Raw genomic sequence first — 19,337 nt, 5'->3', positions numbered from 1 at the left:
CCTTTGAGTTTTATTTTGGGGCACGACCCTTTGGCCAAGGGTCACTCCCCTGGGGGGAAATTGCAAATCCTGTTTCGCCCCCCCAGGGGCAGATCGGCCATTTTTTTCTGCTGATCTGCCCCCACGGGGGCGAAAACCACTAGACTACCAGGGATTGTAATTTTCCTTTGTTTTTGGACAGTGACCCCTTAGGCAAGGGTCGCTGCCCCGGAGGCAATCATTTTTAATATGTTTCGGGGCCCCCCGGGGCTAGATCGGACATGTTTTGGCCGATGTCGCCCCCGGGGTGGTGGAAACCCACTAGGCGCCAGGTATTGTGTGGTATGTGTGTGTGTTTTGTGTGTTTGGGGGCACCCCTTGGCAAGGGTCACCCCCCCAAAGGGGGGAAAATTAGTATTGGCCATTTCTGCCCCCCTTTTGGGCAGATGGGCCTATTTTGTTATGCCAGGGATTTTATTTTTTGTTCCCCTTTTTTTGTTTTGTGCTGGGGTGCCCCCTTTTTCCCCCTTTGGCAAGGGTCACCCCCTAAAGAGGGCACACAGCTGTTGACCATTTCTGCCCCCATTGGGGGCAGATCGGCCAATTTTTTTACGCCCATCTGCCCCAAGGGGGGAAGAATCCACTTAGGCACCAGGGATCCTGTGTGTGTGTGTGTGTGTGTTTTGTGAGGGGGGCAGCACCTTTGGCAAGGGTCGCCCTCCAAAGGCGGCACATTACTGATGGCCATTTCTGCCCACCTTGGAGGCAAATCGGCCTATTTTTGTTAGGCCCATCTGCCGGGGCAGAAGGCACCAAGGTGTCAGAGATTTCATGTTTTTTTTGGTTCCCTTTGTTTTTTTGTGTGCTGGGGTTCCCCCCTTTGACAAGGGCTGTTGGCTATTTCTGCCCCCCCCTTGGGGGCAGATTGACCTATTTTTCTAGGCCCATCTGCCCCCAAGGGGGGCAGAATCCACTTAGGCACCAGGGATCTTGTATGTGTGGGGGTTTTGTGGGGTGGCGGCCCCTTTGGCAAGCGTCGCTCCCCAAAGGGGGGCACATTACTGATGGCCATTTCTGATCCCCAAGCGGGCAGATCAGGCTATTTTCTTTAGGCCTACCTGCCCCCAAGGGGACAGAAGCCACCAAGACATGAGGGAATTTTGTTCTTGCTTCCCTTAGTTTTTTTGTGCTGGTGACGCCCCCTTTGACAGGGGTCCCCACCCCCAAACAGGGTACAGAGCTGTTGGCCATCTCTGCCCCTCTTGGGGGCAGATCGGCCTATTTTTTTTAGGCCCATCTGCCCCCACGGGGCACGGGGTGTTTGTCAACTGGCGAAGTATTTGTATTATAACAGTTTATTTCTTCTTTTTGTTCTAGTTCAAAGCTTTTGCTTCCTTTGCTGTGGATTCTTGCAGTTTTGGCAGTAGTTGTCCTGCGATTTGTATGGTTGCATGGGTTGCATGTATTAATTAAGTAAAAGCAATTTACTCCAAAGGAGTATTGTTGACATGCATGAATGACATGTTTGTAGGTGGAGTACTAAATACAGTACTGTGTGTGAAATTTTCCTTAGATTTGAGCACAATGATATTTGTGTTGTCATATGTCTAATTTTCTTTTTTCTTTTTTATTTTTAGTGGGATATCATTGGTGATTGCTGTGTCTGTGCAGAGTAGATGCTGGTGAGTAGCTTTTTCGGGCAAGTGAGTGGTATAGTTTTTTAGTACAGAACTCTTTGTGATAAAGCTACACTTTGTTTTTTACTTATTTTAGTGCTGGTTGTTGTTGGCAATCCATTTGTTGTTAGTGAGGATCATGGCTAGCCGCAGAGTGACCGCTCAGCAGGTTGTTGGCATGCTTTTTGAGTCGTCTTCAGACCATGATTACGAGACTGACTCTGCATCTGAGGCAGAGGAGGAAGTGAGATATTCTGGCAGTGAGTTTTCTATCTGAGAGGATTCTTCTGATGAGGAAGCCACTCTCAGTGCAGATGAAGGGCCTGTTTTAGAGGAGGACATTGATGTGCCAAGAGTGCAGCAGCCTAGGGCTGAAGTGTTTCCCATTGGAAGACCTGACCCAAACATGGAGCAGCCACAGTTACTTGCATTTACTGGTCTCCCAGGGTGTAGAGTCAATACGAAAAACATTTTGCCTGTTAATTTCTTTCACTTTTTAAGATTAGGCCTGTCCTTGATTAGGCCTGTCCTTGATCATTTTGTAGATCGGTTTTCAGAGGTGTATGTTCCAGGCAAAGAGATAAGTGTGGACAAGTCTTTGGTCCTTTTCAAGGGGAGTTTAGTTTTTAAGCAGTACATTCCTAGTAAGAGGGCATGGTATGGAATTAAATTGTATATCCTGTCAGAAAGCAGTACAGGATACGTGTATCATTTCTGGGTCTACACTGGTAGGGATTCCAGTATTGAACCACCTGTTTGTCCGCCCACTTTTGGAGTTAGCGAAAAAATTGTGTGGGAACTTGGTAGACGACTGTTTAACAAAGGTCACCATTTGTACGTAGATAATTTCTACACTGGAGTACAGTTGTCCAAGGAGTTGTTTAGAGTGGACACTGTTTCGTGTGGCACAATCCGTTCTAACCGGAAAGGCTATCCAAGGGAGCTTGTCTGTAAAAAACTTGAGAGGGGACAGTGCAGTGCCTTGCAGAATAATGAGCTGCTAGCTCTGAAATTTTCAGACAGAAGGGATGTGTACATGCTATCTACCATCCATGATGAGAGTACTTTCCCTGTGACTGTTTGGGGTCAGGTTGCCAAAGTGCGCAAACCTGCGTGCATTTTGGACTACAATAGGCACATGGGTGGTGTTGATAGAGTAGATCAGAGGTTGGAACCTTACACTGCTCTTCATAAGTCTTACGTGTGGTATAAAAAGTTGGCCCTACATTTATTTCATTTGGCAACTTTTAATGCTTTTATTGTGTTCAAGGATTGTTCACCTGAGTCAAGGATGAAATTTGTTAAATTTCAGAATTCAGTGATGGAGAGCCTTATTGTGGTGGAACATGCAAGAGTTCCTAGAGTAGCAGTGGTGGAGGATGTGGCTAGATTGAAAGAGCGCCACTCCCCAGATCACATTCCTTGCACTCTAAAAAAAGACTTGCCTACTAAGAAATGTAGAGTATGTGCCCGAAGAGGAATCCGGATGGATAGCTGGATGTACTGCCTCGATTGCCCTTCAAAGCCTGGTCTGTGTGTGGCCGGCTGTTTTAGAAGTTATCACACAAAAAAAAATAATTGGGAAATACCATGAGCGTAAACTGCCTATTTAATATTTTCATATGTACAGTTTCACGGTTGGCATTACTGTCATGTATTTAGTTAGAGCTTTTGTGTTTGTAGTTTTGTACTTATTTTATAATTAGTTAGTGGTTTTGTGGTTGTTTATAAAAAAAAGTGATGGCAGTGTGCGTGGGGTGATGCTTGGCTGGCGGTGTGAGTGGGGTGGCCCTTGGTTGGCGGTGTGCATGGGGTGGCACTCGGCTGGCGGTGTGCATTGGGTGGTGCTTGGCTGCCAGTGTGCCTGGGGTGGCACTTTCCTGGCGGTGCCAGCCAAACAACAGTCCACACACTCCCATCAGCTAGTGTGACTGCTGTATCACGCATGTGGGCATATGTAAGTGATGGGCCCTTGGGTGGCGCTGTCTGTTGATGAGAGTGTTGTAATGTGCTGGCCCGTGGCTGGCAGCATGAATGGTCTTGTGCATGTCATGTATGAAAGGTGTGTGAATGGACTGTAAAACGGCTGGTGCCTTGAAGCGGCTTTACAGCTCACAAGCTACGAGTCATTTGTTCAGTTTTTTGGCCTTTCAGTTATTAACAGTGCATTTCACTTTTGTGAAATCTCTTGTTAATAACATTTTATCTACTGAACCATCACTCACCCTCGTGCCAAATCCTACCAGTATGTGTGGTAAAAATGACAAAACCTGCTCCGCTGTAATCAGGCGTCGCAGCACACTTGTGACATGCTAGGTGTCCCAGGTGGGACCCCGATGATGAAGCATGCCACCAACTTGGTTGATGGGTGAGGGGTCTTTTTCACATAACCTAAGTGTGTTTCTTTTCACAATGTTAGTGCTTGGCATCAAAAGCACATCAAAATGATATATTACAAAACTACCTGTGTTTGGGGGCAGCGGGCACCTATGTTTTTGGTCCTGGGTGTGGCCTTTATCTAGGGAAACCTACCAAACCCAGACATTTTTTAAAAGTAGACACCCCAAGGAGTCCAGGGAGGTGTGGCTTGCGTGGATCCCCCAACATTTTCTTACCCAGACTACTCTGCAAACCTCAAAATGTGACTAAAAAAAAAGGTTTCCTGCCTTTTCTTAGTAGGATCACTGCTCTAGCACAAAATCCCTACTACCCAGTGTTCCCCTCAGTCTCCCAAGTAAAATGATACCTCACTTGTGTGGGTCCCCAAAGCAGAGTCCGCCTAAAGATGTATAAAGGAGAATATGTGCTGGGTAACAGAACCTGGTGAGAGCCCCACAAGTCACCCCATCTTGGATTCCCCTAGGTCTCTAGTTTTCAAAAATGCACTGGTTTGGTAGGTTTCCCTATGTGCCGGTTGAAATCCACGGGTAGGCACTTTGCAAAAAACAACTCTGTTTTCTGTGGAAAAATTTGATGTGTCCACATTGTGTTTTGGGGCATTTCCTGTCAAGGGCACTAGGTCTACCCACACAAGTGAGGTATCATTTTTATCGGGATAACACAGAATAGCAAAACAAGCGTTATTGCCCCTTGTCTTTCTCTACATTTTTTCCTTCCAAATATAAGAGAGTGTGTAAAAAAAGATGTCTATTTGAGAAATGCCCTGTAATTCACATGCTAGTATGGGCACCCTGGAGTTCAGAGATGTGCAAATAACCACTGCTCCTCAACACCTTATCTTGTGCCCATTTCGGAAATACAAAGGTTTTCTTGATACCTATTTTTCACTCTTTACATTTCAGCAAATGAATTGCTGTATACCCGGTATAGAATGAAAACCCACTGCAAGGTGCAGCTCATTTACTGGCTATGGGTACCTAGGGTTCTTGATGTTCCCACAAACCCTATATATCCCTGCAACCATAAGAGTCCATCAGACGTAACGGTATATTGCATTAAAAAATCTGACATCGCAGGTAAAAGTTACAGAGTAAAACGTAGAGAAAAATGGCAGTTTTTTTCACCTCAATTTCAATACTTTTTTATTTCAGTTGTTATTTTCTGTAGGAAACCCTTGTAGGATCTACACAAATTACCCATTGCTGAATTTAAACATTTTTCTACTTTTCAGAAATGTTTAGGTTTCTGGGATCCAGCATTGGTTTCACACCCATTTCTGTAACTGACTGGAAGGAGGCTAAAAGCACACAAAATCGTAAAAATGGGGTATGTCTCAGTAAAATGCCAAAATTGTGTTGAAAAATTGGATTTTCTGATTCAAGTCTGCCTGTTCCTGAACACTGGGAAGCTGGTGATTGTAGCACCACAAACCTTTTGTTGATGCCATTTTCAGGGAAAAAACCACAAGCCTTCTTCTGCAGCCCATTTTCCAATTTGTTTTTAAAAAAACTAACTTTTCACTGTATTTTGGCTAATTTCTTGACCTCCTTCAGTGGAACCCACAAAGTCTGGGTACCTCTAGAATCCCCAGGATGATGGAAACAAAGGACGCAAATTTGGCTTGGGTAGCTTATGTGGACAAAAAGTTATGAGGGCCTAAGCTCGCCCAACCCCAAATAACCAAAAAAAGGCCTGGCACCTGAGAGGGAAAAGGCCTGGCAGCGAAGGGGTTAAACTTAGGCCCCGATTTATACTTTTTATGCGCCACATTAGCGTCATGTTTTGACGCAAAAGTGGCGTAAACTTACAAAATACAATTGCATTTTGTAAGTTTGCGCTGCTTTTGCATCAAAACATGATGCTAATGCGGCGAAAGAAAAGTATAAATCAGGGCCTTAGTGTGGGAAACCTCCAGACTGAGCCATCAATGATTTACTGTTTAAAATCATTAAAGTGGGTCATTGTTACTTTATTTTGGCATTAATGCCTATATTGTCATGATTTGTGTCACATGCTCTCCCCTTGAAGGGCTCTCGGCCTCATTGGACCCCTTCTGAAGGATCTCACTGCTTTCCTTGTCTCAAGTGTGTTCCCTTGCCAGGCATCCTCCTGTGAGCCACCAAGCCATGTGTTACAGGAAACATCAGTTATCTCCCTGGATGGATGGTTTCATGGCATGTCTATAACCATTGTCCCTCACTGTTACATGGCTGCACTCTGTCAGAGGCCTCCATAGTGGCACTACACCATTGGTACTCTCAAATGAATCACCTATTGATGTCCTGCAAGAATTCCAACTCTCACATTATTCTTGTATTCATGGAGTTTCCACAAAGATTTGCTGGTCATCTTGTGCCTGGTTCTTTTGAAACTGCACTGAGGCTTTCTGGCCCGTATTTATACTTTTTGACGCTAAACTGCGCTAACGCAGTTTAGCGTCAAAAAGTTTTGCGCCGGCTAACGCCATTCTGAAGCGCCATGCGGGCGCCGTATTTATTGAATGGCGTTAGCCGGCGCTAGCAGACCGGCGCTGCCTGGTGTGCGTGGAAAAAAACCACGTACACCAGGCAGCGCCGGCGTTGGGGAAAATGGCGTTAGGGCGTCTTAAAATGGTGCAAGTCAGGTTGATGCCAAAAAATCGCCTCCACCCGATTTGCGCCATTTTTAACGACGCCCAGACGCCATTTACATGACTCCTGTCTTAGTAAAGACAGGAGTCATGCCCCCTTGCCCAATGGCCATGCCCAGGGGACTTATGTCCCCTGGGCATGGTCATTGGGCATTGAGGCATGTAGGGGGGCACAAATCAGGCCCCCCTATGCCAAAAAAAATATAAAAAAAATAAAAAATTATACTTACCTGAACTTACCTGAATGTCCCTGGGATGGGTCCCTCCATCCTTGGGTGTCCTCCTGGGGTGGGCAAGGGTGGCAGGGGGGGTCCCTGGGGGCATGGGAGGGCAGCTGTGGGCTCATTTTGAGCCCACAGGTCCCTTAACGCCTGCCCTGACCCAGGCGCTAAAATCCGGCGCAAATGCGGGGTTTTTTGCCCCGCCCACTCCCGGGCGTGATTTTTGCCCGGGAGTATAAATACGACGCATTTGCGTTGCAGTCATTTTTTTAGACGGGAACGCCTACCTTGCATCTCATTAACGCAAGGAAGGCGTTCACGCAAAAAAATGACGCTCTTTCCTCATACTTTGGCGCTAGACGCGTCTAACGCCAAAGTATAAATATGGCGTTAGTTTTGTGCCGAATTTGAGTCGAAAAAAACGACGCAAATTCGGCGCAAACGGAGTATAAATATGCCCCTCTGTGTTTGTCTTTTTACCATACAATAATGCAGACATGTTGAGGGCTCTTTCTGGTCTAAGAAATTAGAACTAGTTTCTACTCACTTGGTGATGCTGCTAGGAACACCCACTCTTTAAGTCAGCTTAAGTACCGGAAACCAGTCCTGATCTGATTGTGATTTGATAACCTAGGTTTCAATGTCTTAACTATAGGCCTGAAGCAAAGAATAACAAGAGAAGGCCAGATGCTGCATTAGGAGTGACCATTTAGGCGATATTATAAAATTGCAATAGTTAAGCAATATTATCAAGGGAGGAGTGCAGCCCCAGGAATCTATTGGCAAGGTGAAGTAAAAAGAAGTATAGAAAAAGGAGTTCTAGTGTAATATCACACTGTGAAAAAAATGCTGAACATTTGATGGGATTTGGAGAAGAATATGGAGGATTTGTGGAAGGAAACAATATTCTGAGAGGGCAGTGAAGTTTCAAAACGGATTAACGGCAAATCGAGCTAGAAGCAAATATATTTTAGCAAACGTTTGCAAAAGCAATCGAACAGCGCTTTGCTGTATGAGGTGTTGGAGCATTCAATGCTAAATGCACTTTACTTTCTACTTTCTTTGATGAATTTTCTCCAAAGAAGCAAGTGGATGATAGTAACCTTTGAATCTCAAATTATCAGCCAATGAGCAGGTATCAAGCTCTTCTTGTGGGAAGAAGCATGCAAGGAGACCTTAGAACTTTCAGATGAGACAATGATTTCTGGAGCTGGCAGGCTAAGCAACACCGAAATACAAGGTTGCAAATAAACTCTATGTTATTGTGAAATAAATTATTGCCTATAATGCAAAGGCTCTGACAATACTTCAAAGTGGCAGTATAAGAACTAGTTCACATCCACTCCTTTTTCCCCATGAAGTGAAAACCTACAATACAATGGCATTTAAATTGGTAATTTCAGCATGAAACTCTTCATGTTAACACTTTTCAGTTTTCTACATAACTGTTACCATATTTAGTAATATCAAGTGACTAGGCAGAACCAATGCTTTTATTTCTGCCACCGAGTCCAATGCCGGACATGCATAGTTTCAAAACATCTTGAGTTATCACAATAAGAATTATTGCTAGTATTATTTAAAAAATATTTGACCGTCACTTCCGAAATAACCTTACTCCTATTCATTTCAAGGCCACATTTCTTTCATTTCATGCTGTTCCATAACCTCTACTCTTGAGGTAATTATTTGTTCCGGAATGCTGGGTTGAGGTGTTGAGAAGGTGTGTACAACATTCTGGCTTGTCTTTGGCACCAACTTCCCCCTTGGATAAGAAAATGAAACTGGGGGGCTCATATTTTTGATGCTAGGTGGTGCAGAGTGCCAGCCCATATTTACAAGACCGCATGAAGCCAAATTGCATGGCTTTTCAGGGCCTTTTAAATATGGACCCCTCTCACGCATGACACTGAGTGAAAGGGGCATTTATTGGGTGTTGCTTGGTGTGTCAGATTCCTATGTCACCTTCAGGATGGCGTAAGAGAGATGCAATGGGGAGAAATGTTTTTTTTTCCATGTTTTTTCCTCTTTTTATTTTGAAGCACACATAGCAAGAGGAAAACACCTCTTGTGATTGTGTGCAGGGAGGTGTTTCTTTCTGTACAAAAACAATCATCCCCACAAACCGGGCACCCTTGCATCATGGGGCAAAGGTACCTGTGTTGGCGCATGGCAGCCATTTTTGTGCCAGCCCAGGGGGAGAGGACAGAAATGCACCATATCTTGTTGATTCAGTGCATTTCTTCCCTTTCTCAGTGTAGCAGGGCAGCACAGCAAGTGCCTCGCTGCACCATGCTACAAATCAAGCCTTGAAAAAGAGGTGCTAAGTGTTGTTGTATTTTGTAAGATGACGGTCCTCTGTGAATCTAGCTGATCATTTATCAGTCCTAAAGAAATAGCTGTGGGCACTTTCCTCTAGTGTTTTAGGGCCAGATGTATAAAGCTCCCGGTTTGCATTTCTTAAATAGTGATTTTTAAAATTCGCAAAAGCAATTTGCGATTAGCAAATACCGAATCGCAAATCAATAGCGATTTGGTAATTGAAAATCTCAAATTGCGAAAACGGCAAACCAGAACAGGATGATGAAATCACAACCTGGAAGTGAGTCAGCCCATGCTTCATTCAGGAGCCACACCCACAGGAGCAGGCAGGGAGACACAGCCCAGCACCGGGGAGCCTACTTTGTGAGGCTGCCAGGATCAAACTGCAACATGGCCAATGATGGAAGGTGAAGGACAAGGGAGACAGGACGCGCTAGCTCAGATTCAGTGAGCAGGAATTGGAGTTGCTCACTGATGAGGTTGTCAGGAACCATGACAAACTGTTTGGGAGGAACTCACTCCAGGTACCTGAAGGTGAGAAAAGAAAACTGTGGTCAGAAATCCAGACCAAAATATGCTGCGCAAAATATGCGTGTTGTGCAGCACTCTGTGGAGGAGATACGCAAGGGATGGTATGACCTGCGTTCCCGTGGCAAAGAAAGGGTAGCCAGCAGGCTAAAGGAGGCAAGGAGCACCAGAGGAGGACCACCCACCAAGACACCATCCACACCAATGGAAGACGTGGTGGAGTCCACACTGTTTTCGGGAGCCGTCAGTGGTGTCACTGACATTGTCACCTCAGGGACACACAGCTTCAGCAAAGGTAAGGCCAGCAACGATATGTATCCCCATATGTGCATGTACAAATGCCCCCTAGGAAAGAGGTGCTACTTAGATGCATTGTGAGTAGTAGTTCATGCCACATCTTACATACAATGCAACTATGCCTTATGGGAGTGGTAGTCCACAACCCTAAGGTCAAAAAAACACATTAAAAGCAAGTTGGGGTTCAGCCACAGAGAGAAACAACACACACAAGTCACAGTGATACGATGTCAGAGTACAATATTTACTATTGTGCAACTTATTGTGATATATACATAAATTGCATGCTGCACATTGTCGTTGCAGATGTCCCAGGCCCTGCTGCAGCAGAAGATGGATATGTGGGGGATGTTGAAACACAGACACAGTCCAACTCCAACACAAGTGAGTCTTTCAGTATTGCACCAACTAGAAGCAGGACAAGGGTGTTACCTCTCCCAGAGTACAACCTGTACTCAGATGAGATGCCAGATGAAGTCCCCACACCACCCGCAGAGGATAGATCCAAAGGAACACAGCAGTCCCAACCCCAGCATCAGTCAACTCCCCTCAAGAGGCATCACAATGCAGGCAGACAGTGCACAGCGGAAGAAGAGAGCCCATCAATCTTTGGCGGCCTTGAAGCTTCCATGTTGAAAGTGCAGCGCCTGCAATGAAAACACATGAGGTCAATACAAAGGCAGTTGGTGTCAATCAATCAGAACAGAGGCACAATGAATAAGCAGTTGGAGTCTCTGAATGAGGGACAGCAAACAGCAGCCGAAAACACAAAGGAGTTGACAAATGCCATTAGGGACCTGTTAGACCTGACAGCCTTGGGGTGGTCCCCCCTAACTTTTTGCCTGCCTCCCTCTACTTTTTGGACACTGTTTTTGCTGGTTTTTAGACTCTGTGCACTTTACCACTGCTAACCAGTGCTAAAGTGCACATACTCTCTCTCTTTAAACATGGCAACATTGGATCATACCCAATTGGACTATTTAATTTACTTATAAGTTCCTGGTACTGCTTTATCTGTCATGTAGATTAAATGCTACTTGTGGACCTGCAGCACTGGTTGTGCCACCCACTTAAGAAGCCCCTTAACCTTGTCTCAGGCCTGCCATTGCAAGGCCTGTGTGTGAAGTTTCACTGCCAATTCGACTTGGCATTTAAAAGTACTTGCCAAGCCTAAAACTCCCCCTTTTCTACATATAAGACACCCCTAAGGTATGCCCTAGGTAACCCATAGGGTAGGGTCCTGTGTAGGCAAAAGGCAGGACAGGCACCTATGTAGTTTACATGTCCTGGTAGAGTAAAATTCCCAAATTCATTTTTACACTGTTGTGAGGCCTGCTCCCTTCATAGGCTAACATTGTTTGAGTGGTAGCTGCTGATCTGAAAAGGGTAGGAAGGACATATTTAGTATGGCCAGAATGGAGATATAAAATCCTGCTGACTGGTGAAGTTGGATTTAATATTACTAATTTAGAGATGTCACTTTTAGAAAGTGAGCATTTCTCTGCACTTAAATCTTTCTGTGCCTTACAATCCACGTCTGACTGGGTTTAGTTGACAGCTCCTTGTGCATTCACTCAGACACACCCCAAACACAGGATACTCAGCCTCACTTGCATACATCTGCAATTTGAATGGGTCTTCCTGGGCTGGGAGGGTGGAGGACCTGATCTCACACAAAGGACTGCCACACCCCCTAGTGGGACCCTGGCAGACAGGATTGAACAGAAAGGGGACCTGGTGCACTTCTAAGCCACTCTTTGAAGTCCCCCCTATTTCAAAGGCACATTTGGGTATGTGAACAGGGCCATTGCCCCTTCCAATTCAGACCCTTCCTGGAGAAGAAACTTGTAACCAGAACTTGCATCCTGCCAAGAAGAACTGCCTGGCTGCCCAAAGGACTCACCTGACTGATTTCTGTGAAGGACTGCTGCCTTGCTGTTGCCCTGCTGCCTTGCTGCTCCCTGGCTGTGGTGAAGAAGTGCTCTCCACGGGCTTGGCTAGAGCTTTCCTCCTGTTCCTTGAAGTCTCAGGACCAAAAAGACTTCTCTCTTGCAACTGGACTCCTTGTGCGGCAAAAATTTGATGCACAGCTTGCTAAAAACAATGCACAGCCTGCCCTGCGGTGAGAAATTAATTGCACGCCGAACCGGAAGGACGCAGCCCGACTTCGCAAGGAGAAGATCAACGCGGTGCCTGCGTTGCGACCGGAACTTCGACGCACGGCCCACCAGATCGACGCAAAGCCGACCTGGGACGATGCGGCCCGACTTCCGTAGAGGAAATCGATGCAGCTCCTGCCGTGTGGAAGAAATTTCCACGCAAACGCCCACCGGAACGATGCAGCACTTGTGACTCCATTCCACAAGCCCAGAATTCCACGCACAGACCCCGGGGCGTCTGAAAACCCCGCAACCCGAAGGGGATCCATGACCAAATGCCGGAAATCAACGAACAGCCATCCCTGCGTGGAAACTAAATGACACATCACTGTGTGCGGCCCGAGAAATCGATGCACACCCCCTTTGTTTCCACGCTTCTCCTCCTCTGCAGCCCATTGCGGAGATGTTTCACGCGAACCAGGTACTTTGTGCTAAAAAGAGACTTTGGTTGCTTTTAAAAGACTTAAGACACTTTATATCACTTTTCAGTGATATCTCTACATTTACTTATTGCATCTTTGATCGTTTTGACCTGCAAATATCTAGATAAATATTATATATTTTTCTAAACACTGTGTGGTGTATTTTTGTGGTGCTATGTTGTGTTATTGTATGATTTATTGCACAAATACTTTACACATTGCCTTCTAAGTTAAGCCTGACTGCTCAGTGCCAAGCTACCAGAGGGTGGGCACAGGATAATTTGGATTTTGTATGACGTACCCTGACTAGAGTGAGGGTCCTTGCTTGGGCATGGGGTAACCTGACTGCCAACCAAAGACCCCATTTCTAACAGGACCTCTGCACTGAGATTCAGCAGGAGCATGTCAGCCACAGTAGGTGCCACCACCAATTTATGGGAAGGTTTGATGGGTTCTGCAGATCGATCAAACAGCTTGTTAGCTCAACTGCCTTGATTTCACGGCATGCTGTAGGCATACAGGCGGAGATGGCACACTGCAGTTGGGATGTTGCACGGGAATTAGTGCAAATAACCAATGTCCTGGATGCAATGCAGACAGCACGCAGTGCTATAAATAGTGAACTTGGTGGCAGTGATAGTGAGGAGTTCTCTAGCCTCAGCAATCTTAGAGCCCCTGTGATGGATCCTAGGTGTTGCAGTACCAGGCACAGTACTGCCTCCGAACCGGCTACAAGAGGTGCCAGTGGGGCCACTGAGCACTTAAGTGGAGTGCTTAGATGTAGGAAGTAATGTTAAGGCCTTCAAGAGACTACCGTAACATGAAGCTGTAAAGTTATACTATGATGCTAATAGTGTGACCCTGTTATTCGCACATAGTAGACTATGGTTCATGGCTATGTTCTATTGACACATACATTACCGAAGTCAAGGCAATAAAGTTGCTAACTACAGAAATATTTAAAATTGAAGTGGTGTTGTCATTACTTACATCAGAAATGGTTGTGTGTGATGTCAGCACGTCTTTACCTGCCCTCTGATGCACTGGTCCTGTCTACTGGGTGATTGGGTGGTAAGGGATCACCATCTTCACCTGAGTCAGGCTCCATTGGTTCAACTGGTATGCCCCTTCTCATTGCAATGTGGCTGTACTGTAGTGCCCCTCCACTCTTATGGATGCACCTGAAGCGGCTCTTCAGCAGACCGAGTGTCCACTCCACCACACTGCGGGTTGCCCTGTGTGCAGCATTGTACCTCCTCTCTGCAGGCGTTGCAGGGTTCAGGTAGGGCACCAGTATATAGGTGCGCACTGCCTAAACACTGTCTCCTGGAATGAACAGAGGGTAAAATGAGTACTGTTGAAATCTGCAGTCACTATAACTTCAATGCAACATTGTCAACTATTACTTTACCTGGTAGGTATCCTTCGCCAAACTCCCCATCTAACAGTCTTGTGTGAATCCTGCTGTGGCGAAAGATGTACGAGTCATGTGTGCTACCTGGGTATTTGGCCACGAGATCGGTAATGATGTTAGAGGCATTGCTAATCACCTGTATGTTTATGGAAGGATGGTTCTTACGGTTGCGATACACATAATCAGTGACCAATGGTGGACAGATTGCTACATGTATCCCATCGATGGCACCTATGACATGTGGGAATTGTGCAATCTGATAGAAATTGATTTTCATTTGTTATAATTCCTGTGGGGTGTTGGGGAAACTTATGTGCTCTTGTATTTTGCTCAGCATGGCATTCAGAAATTCATTGAAGAAGCATGAGAGGGCACTCCGTGAGACCCCTCCAGCTGCGGCAATGACCCCTTGATAGCTCCCTGAGGATAATAGGTGTAGGGAGCATAATACCTGCAAATGGGTGGGTCTGCTATTGGTCCTGTGTGGTTCACAGCAGTAGGGGTTGTAGATCTGCCATCAAGTCAAGTATCATGGCTGAGCTTCACTTGTACTTCACATAGATTTCCTCCTCTGTCTGGTCAAATAGGGTTATGCGCACTCAGAAAATGCACTCCTGTCTCCTCCTCCTTCTCCTCAAGCCTGCCAAGATACTCATTCTCCTCGTCATCATGTAGAGTGCAGCCATTGTAGAAAGGCGGCTGAGTCATTCTGGGCCTCTTTATATAGGTTGCACCTGGTTACCATCTGATTTCAATTTGTGGTAAATTGCATGTGCAAAAGGCCATTCTGCGAATATTCGCAATTTGCGAATTTTTGATGCATCGCATTGCGACATGGTTTTGCGTGTCACAATCTGCGTATCGCAAATTGCACCAGGATTTTGCAGATCACTATCTGCGATTGGCAAACCTTTGTCGCAGTTTGCATCTCGCAAATCGGTAAATCATGTCACTATTTGCGATACGCATATTGCGACACGCAAAACCATGTCATATTCGCTAAAATTTGCTAATTTAGTGATTCTGTATTTGCACACTGTGAATGCCTTTCATACATAGCAGGGGACATTTTTGAATTGCAAACGACCGATTTTTGCGATTCACACCGTTTGCGAAAGTAAAAACTTTTATACATCTGTAGCTTAGAGTATTATCCCATTGTGCAAATTAGGAAACAAAATAAAGTAAAATCTGATTACTTTGGACTCTTCACTCCATTTTTGTTGACTTTGAAAGAGGTGTTCAGCACAGTCACAGATGGCAGGGTCCAGATATCCAAAGTAACAATCCTAGTCTAGTCTGTGGGTATCCAGGCATAAGCATATATGCAGAAAATGAAATGAGCATAGACCTTTCAGAAATGATGCTTATTTAACAGCTTGCCAGTGGCAAAGTGTTTTCAAAGAGGGCAGTAAAATGTTACTTGCATTTTTGATGTTCAACAACCTGCCCGCTCTCCAAGTAAGCTAGATGAATAGTCATAGAACTCTTCCAAATAGATCCAGGGAAGAGCATGCACACTTGGGTAGATGGTGTCCATGGTAGGACTGATCAAGGTGTGTTTGGCTTTTGCTGAGACAAACTCTAGTTAAAGGCAACCCCCACTCCCTCAGATGTTGGCGGGAACGTTGTTGCAAATCCAGCAGGTGACAAGATTTGCAGTTTGGTAATATTTTTCCATAAATAATAGGACAGGAGTAATGCAGTTGACTTTACTTCAGTGTTTCACTGCTATATCCATGACACAGCCCACAAGGTGCCAAAGAACATAAGCAACAGCAATGAGAACCAGTTTGATTCACAGTGAGATCCAGTGTTGAGAGGCCAATTGTTCAACTTGGACAGAGGTGATAATAATGAGAGGAACTGGGCGCATTGCTGCCCAGCTGTAGTGGAGCAAGGTGGATGGGTCAACTTCCTTCAGGAACAGATGGGGCTAGCTGGCCTCAGATCTTGTCTGTCTTGGTGATGAGTAACACTTGATACTGCCTTTCCACCTAGGCTGCAAGGCAGAAGTCGTCTAGTGCACCTTAATGACGAGCCAGTCACCATTCAAGAGGGTATGACAGACATCAACTGGGCAGTCACGTAAAGCAGTTTTAACCTGAGAATGAAAGCTATAGAGTGAATATGTTTTCAGCAGTACTACAGAACTGCATCATCATTTAATTGCAAGTCTATTTTAGCAGGAGGAACAGGTCAATATTATCATCAGAGCATCCCAAAACTATTTCCTATGGACCTTAGTTTAATCCTTTGTGCTGGAATGCTCCTGATTGACCACAAAGCCAAGAATACGGTGTTAGTTGGGTCTCTAAACATTTTCTGCTATCCTATTCTTAAGTGTGCAAATATTGTGATCCTCTTTTCCTGCTTACTCGGGGTGATAAAGAAAAAGAGGAGATAGCTGTAGCAGGAAGTCTTTTAGCTTACACCAATGAACACATTAATTGTTCTCTGTTCTAAATGATACATTGTACCATGTATTGTTTCCTCATATTTTATTCACAAAGAGGATATCATGCTTTTGATCCTCTGTGTACATTATAACAATTTCAAGTATAAAGATAAATTATGACGTGAATCAACAAATCTACATAAATAAAGTGTCACTGTTGCAGCACAATCCTTGCATAATAATACTTATGGATACCTCTGGATACTTATGACGTCTTTTGTAATTAACGTCAGTAAGATACACCACTGAAGATAAAGCATACACTAGAGTGGCATACAGTAAAGTAGGGTGAGTGAAATAGCATAGAGTGGAGCAGCAGAGGGGGGAGTTGCATTCAGTGGAATAGCATATAGTAGATTGGCATAGAGTGGAGTAGTGTACATTAGAGTGTTGTGGACTACAGTGGCGAACAGTGGAATAGCATACAGTGGGGTGGGGTATGGTGGAGAGGCATAGAGTGGAGTGGCATAGAGAGGAGTGGGGTAGAATGGAGTGGTGTAGAGTGGAGTGGCGTACATGGGAATAGCATGCATTGGAGGGGCATACAGGGGAGTCACGTAGAGTGGAGTGACATACCGTGGAACAAAGTACAGTAGGTTAGCATTCAGTGAAATAGTATACAGCAGAGTGGCATACAGTGAAGTGACATACAGTGAAGTGGTAGACACTGGAGTGGTGTACACTGGAGAGACAAATTGGATTACCATACAGTGGAGTGCCGTACAGTGGAGTGGCATGAAGTGGATTTGGGTGCAGTAGAATAATGTAAAGTAGAGTGTCGTACAGTGGAGACAGGTAGAGTGGAGTAGCATAGAGGTGAATAACCCAGAGTTGAGTGACATAGAGTATAGCTGCATACAGTGAAATAGTGCATAGTAGAGTGGCACGGAGCGGCCAGCGCAGGCTGGATTGGAATACAGCATAGTGACAGAGAGAGGAATAGCGTACATTGGAATGTTGTGGAGTGCAGTGCCATAGGGTGGAGTTGGGTACAGTGGACTAGCATTCAGTGGAGTGGCATAGAATGGAATGGAATAGATTCTACTAACAAAGAGTTGAGTGGTGTAGAGTGTAGGTACGTACAGTTGAATAGTTTATAGAGGAGTGGTGTGGAGTGGCCAACAGTAGAATAGTGTGCAATGGAGTGGTGAAGATTGGAGTGGCACAGAATGGAGTGCAGTAAAGTGTAATAGCGTACAGTGAATTAGCACAGAGTTCAGTAGCTTAGAGTGGAGCGACGTACAGTCATGCAAGGTACAGTGTAGTGACATACAGTAGAGCAGTATAGAGTGGAGTGCCGCAGATTGGATAGCATACAGTGGAGTGGCATACAGTGGAGAGGCCACATTGTAGTGGTGTACCTCGCGTAGCATAGATTGGAAAATCATACAGTAGCCTGCAGTGGATTGGGACACAGTGGAGTGCCGTACAAAGGAATAGCATACAGTGGAGTGAAGTACAGTGTTGTGGGGTAGAGTGGAGTGACATAGAGTCAAATAGCATAGAGTTGAGTAGTGTAGTGTTTAGTTGCATACAGTGGAATAGTGTATAGAGAAGTGGTTTACAGTAGAATGTGGTGCAATGGAGTTGCATGCAGTGGAGTGACATGGAGTGGAATAACATTCAATAGTTGACTAAGAGAGGAGTGGCATAGCATGGACTGTGGTAGAGTGTAATAAAGTACAGTGAAGTAGGGTACAGTGCAAAGGCACAGAATGGAATAGGGTACAGTGGAGTGAGGCACATTATAGTGGCATAGAGTAGAACAGCATAGAGTGGACTGTCATAGAGTTGAGTGGCATAGAGTTGTATAGCATAGAGTGGAGTGGCATAGAATGGAGTAGCATATAGTAGAATTGCATAGAGTAAAGTCTTGCAAGTGAAGCTCCATCCAGTGGAATAGCATAGAGCGGAGTAGTGTAGAATGGAGTAGCGTACAGTGGAGTGACGTAAACTAGATTGGCAGAGATTGGAGCAACATGGAATGGAGTGGTGTATACTTGAGTAGCATTGAGTGGAGTGACATAAAGTGAAGTAGCATAAAAAGGAAAGCGTAGAGGAGAGTACCATATAATAGAGTGTCACAGAGTGGAGCGGCATAGAGTGGGACTAGTAGGGAGTGGAGTGTCAAAGAGTGGAGCTGCATACAGTGGAATAATGTAAAGTGGACTGGCATGTAGTGTTGTGGTGTACAGTGTAGTGGACTAGACTGCAATGTAGTGCAGCGGAGCTGCATACAGTGGAATTGTGTACAGTGGAGGAACACAGAGTAGGGTGGAGTGTTGTGCAGTGGAATAGTGTTAGACCTGACAGCCTTAGAGTGGTCATCCCTAACGTTTTGCCTGCCTCCCTCCACTTTTTAGATACTGTTTTTGCTGGTTTTAAGACTCTGCACACTTTAACACTGCTTAACAGTGCTAAAGTGCATATACTCTCTCCCTTTAAACATGGTAACATTGGATCATACCCAATTGTACTATTTAATTTACTTATAAGTCCTTAGTAGAGTGCACTATGGGTCATATTTATACTCTGTCTGCGCCGAATTTGCATCAAAAATATTGATGCAAATTCGGCGCAAACCTAACTCCATATTTATACTTTGACGCACGAGCCCGCAAACGCCAAAATTCCACCATGTGTGTAATTTTCTGGATGCGTGAAACTGCCTTGCATTAATTACATGCAAGGTAGGCGTTCCCATCCAAAAAATGAATTAAACACACGTGTCCCATATTTATCCTATCGCGCAAAAATCCCGCACTGCTGGGAGGCAGAGTCGGAAAATGGCGCACTGCCCGATTTGCGTCAAAAATTAACGCCTGGGTCAGG

Source organism: Pleurodeles waltl, chromosome 2_2, assembly GCF_031143425.1.
Source record: "Pleurodeles waltl isolate 20211129_DDA chromosome 2_2, aPleWal1.hap1.20221129, whole genome shotgun sequence".
NCBI lineage: Eukaryota > Metazoa > Chordata > Amphibia > Caudata > Salamandridae > Pleurodeles > Pleurodeles waltl.
This window is presented reverse-complemented; position numbering follows the sequence as displayed.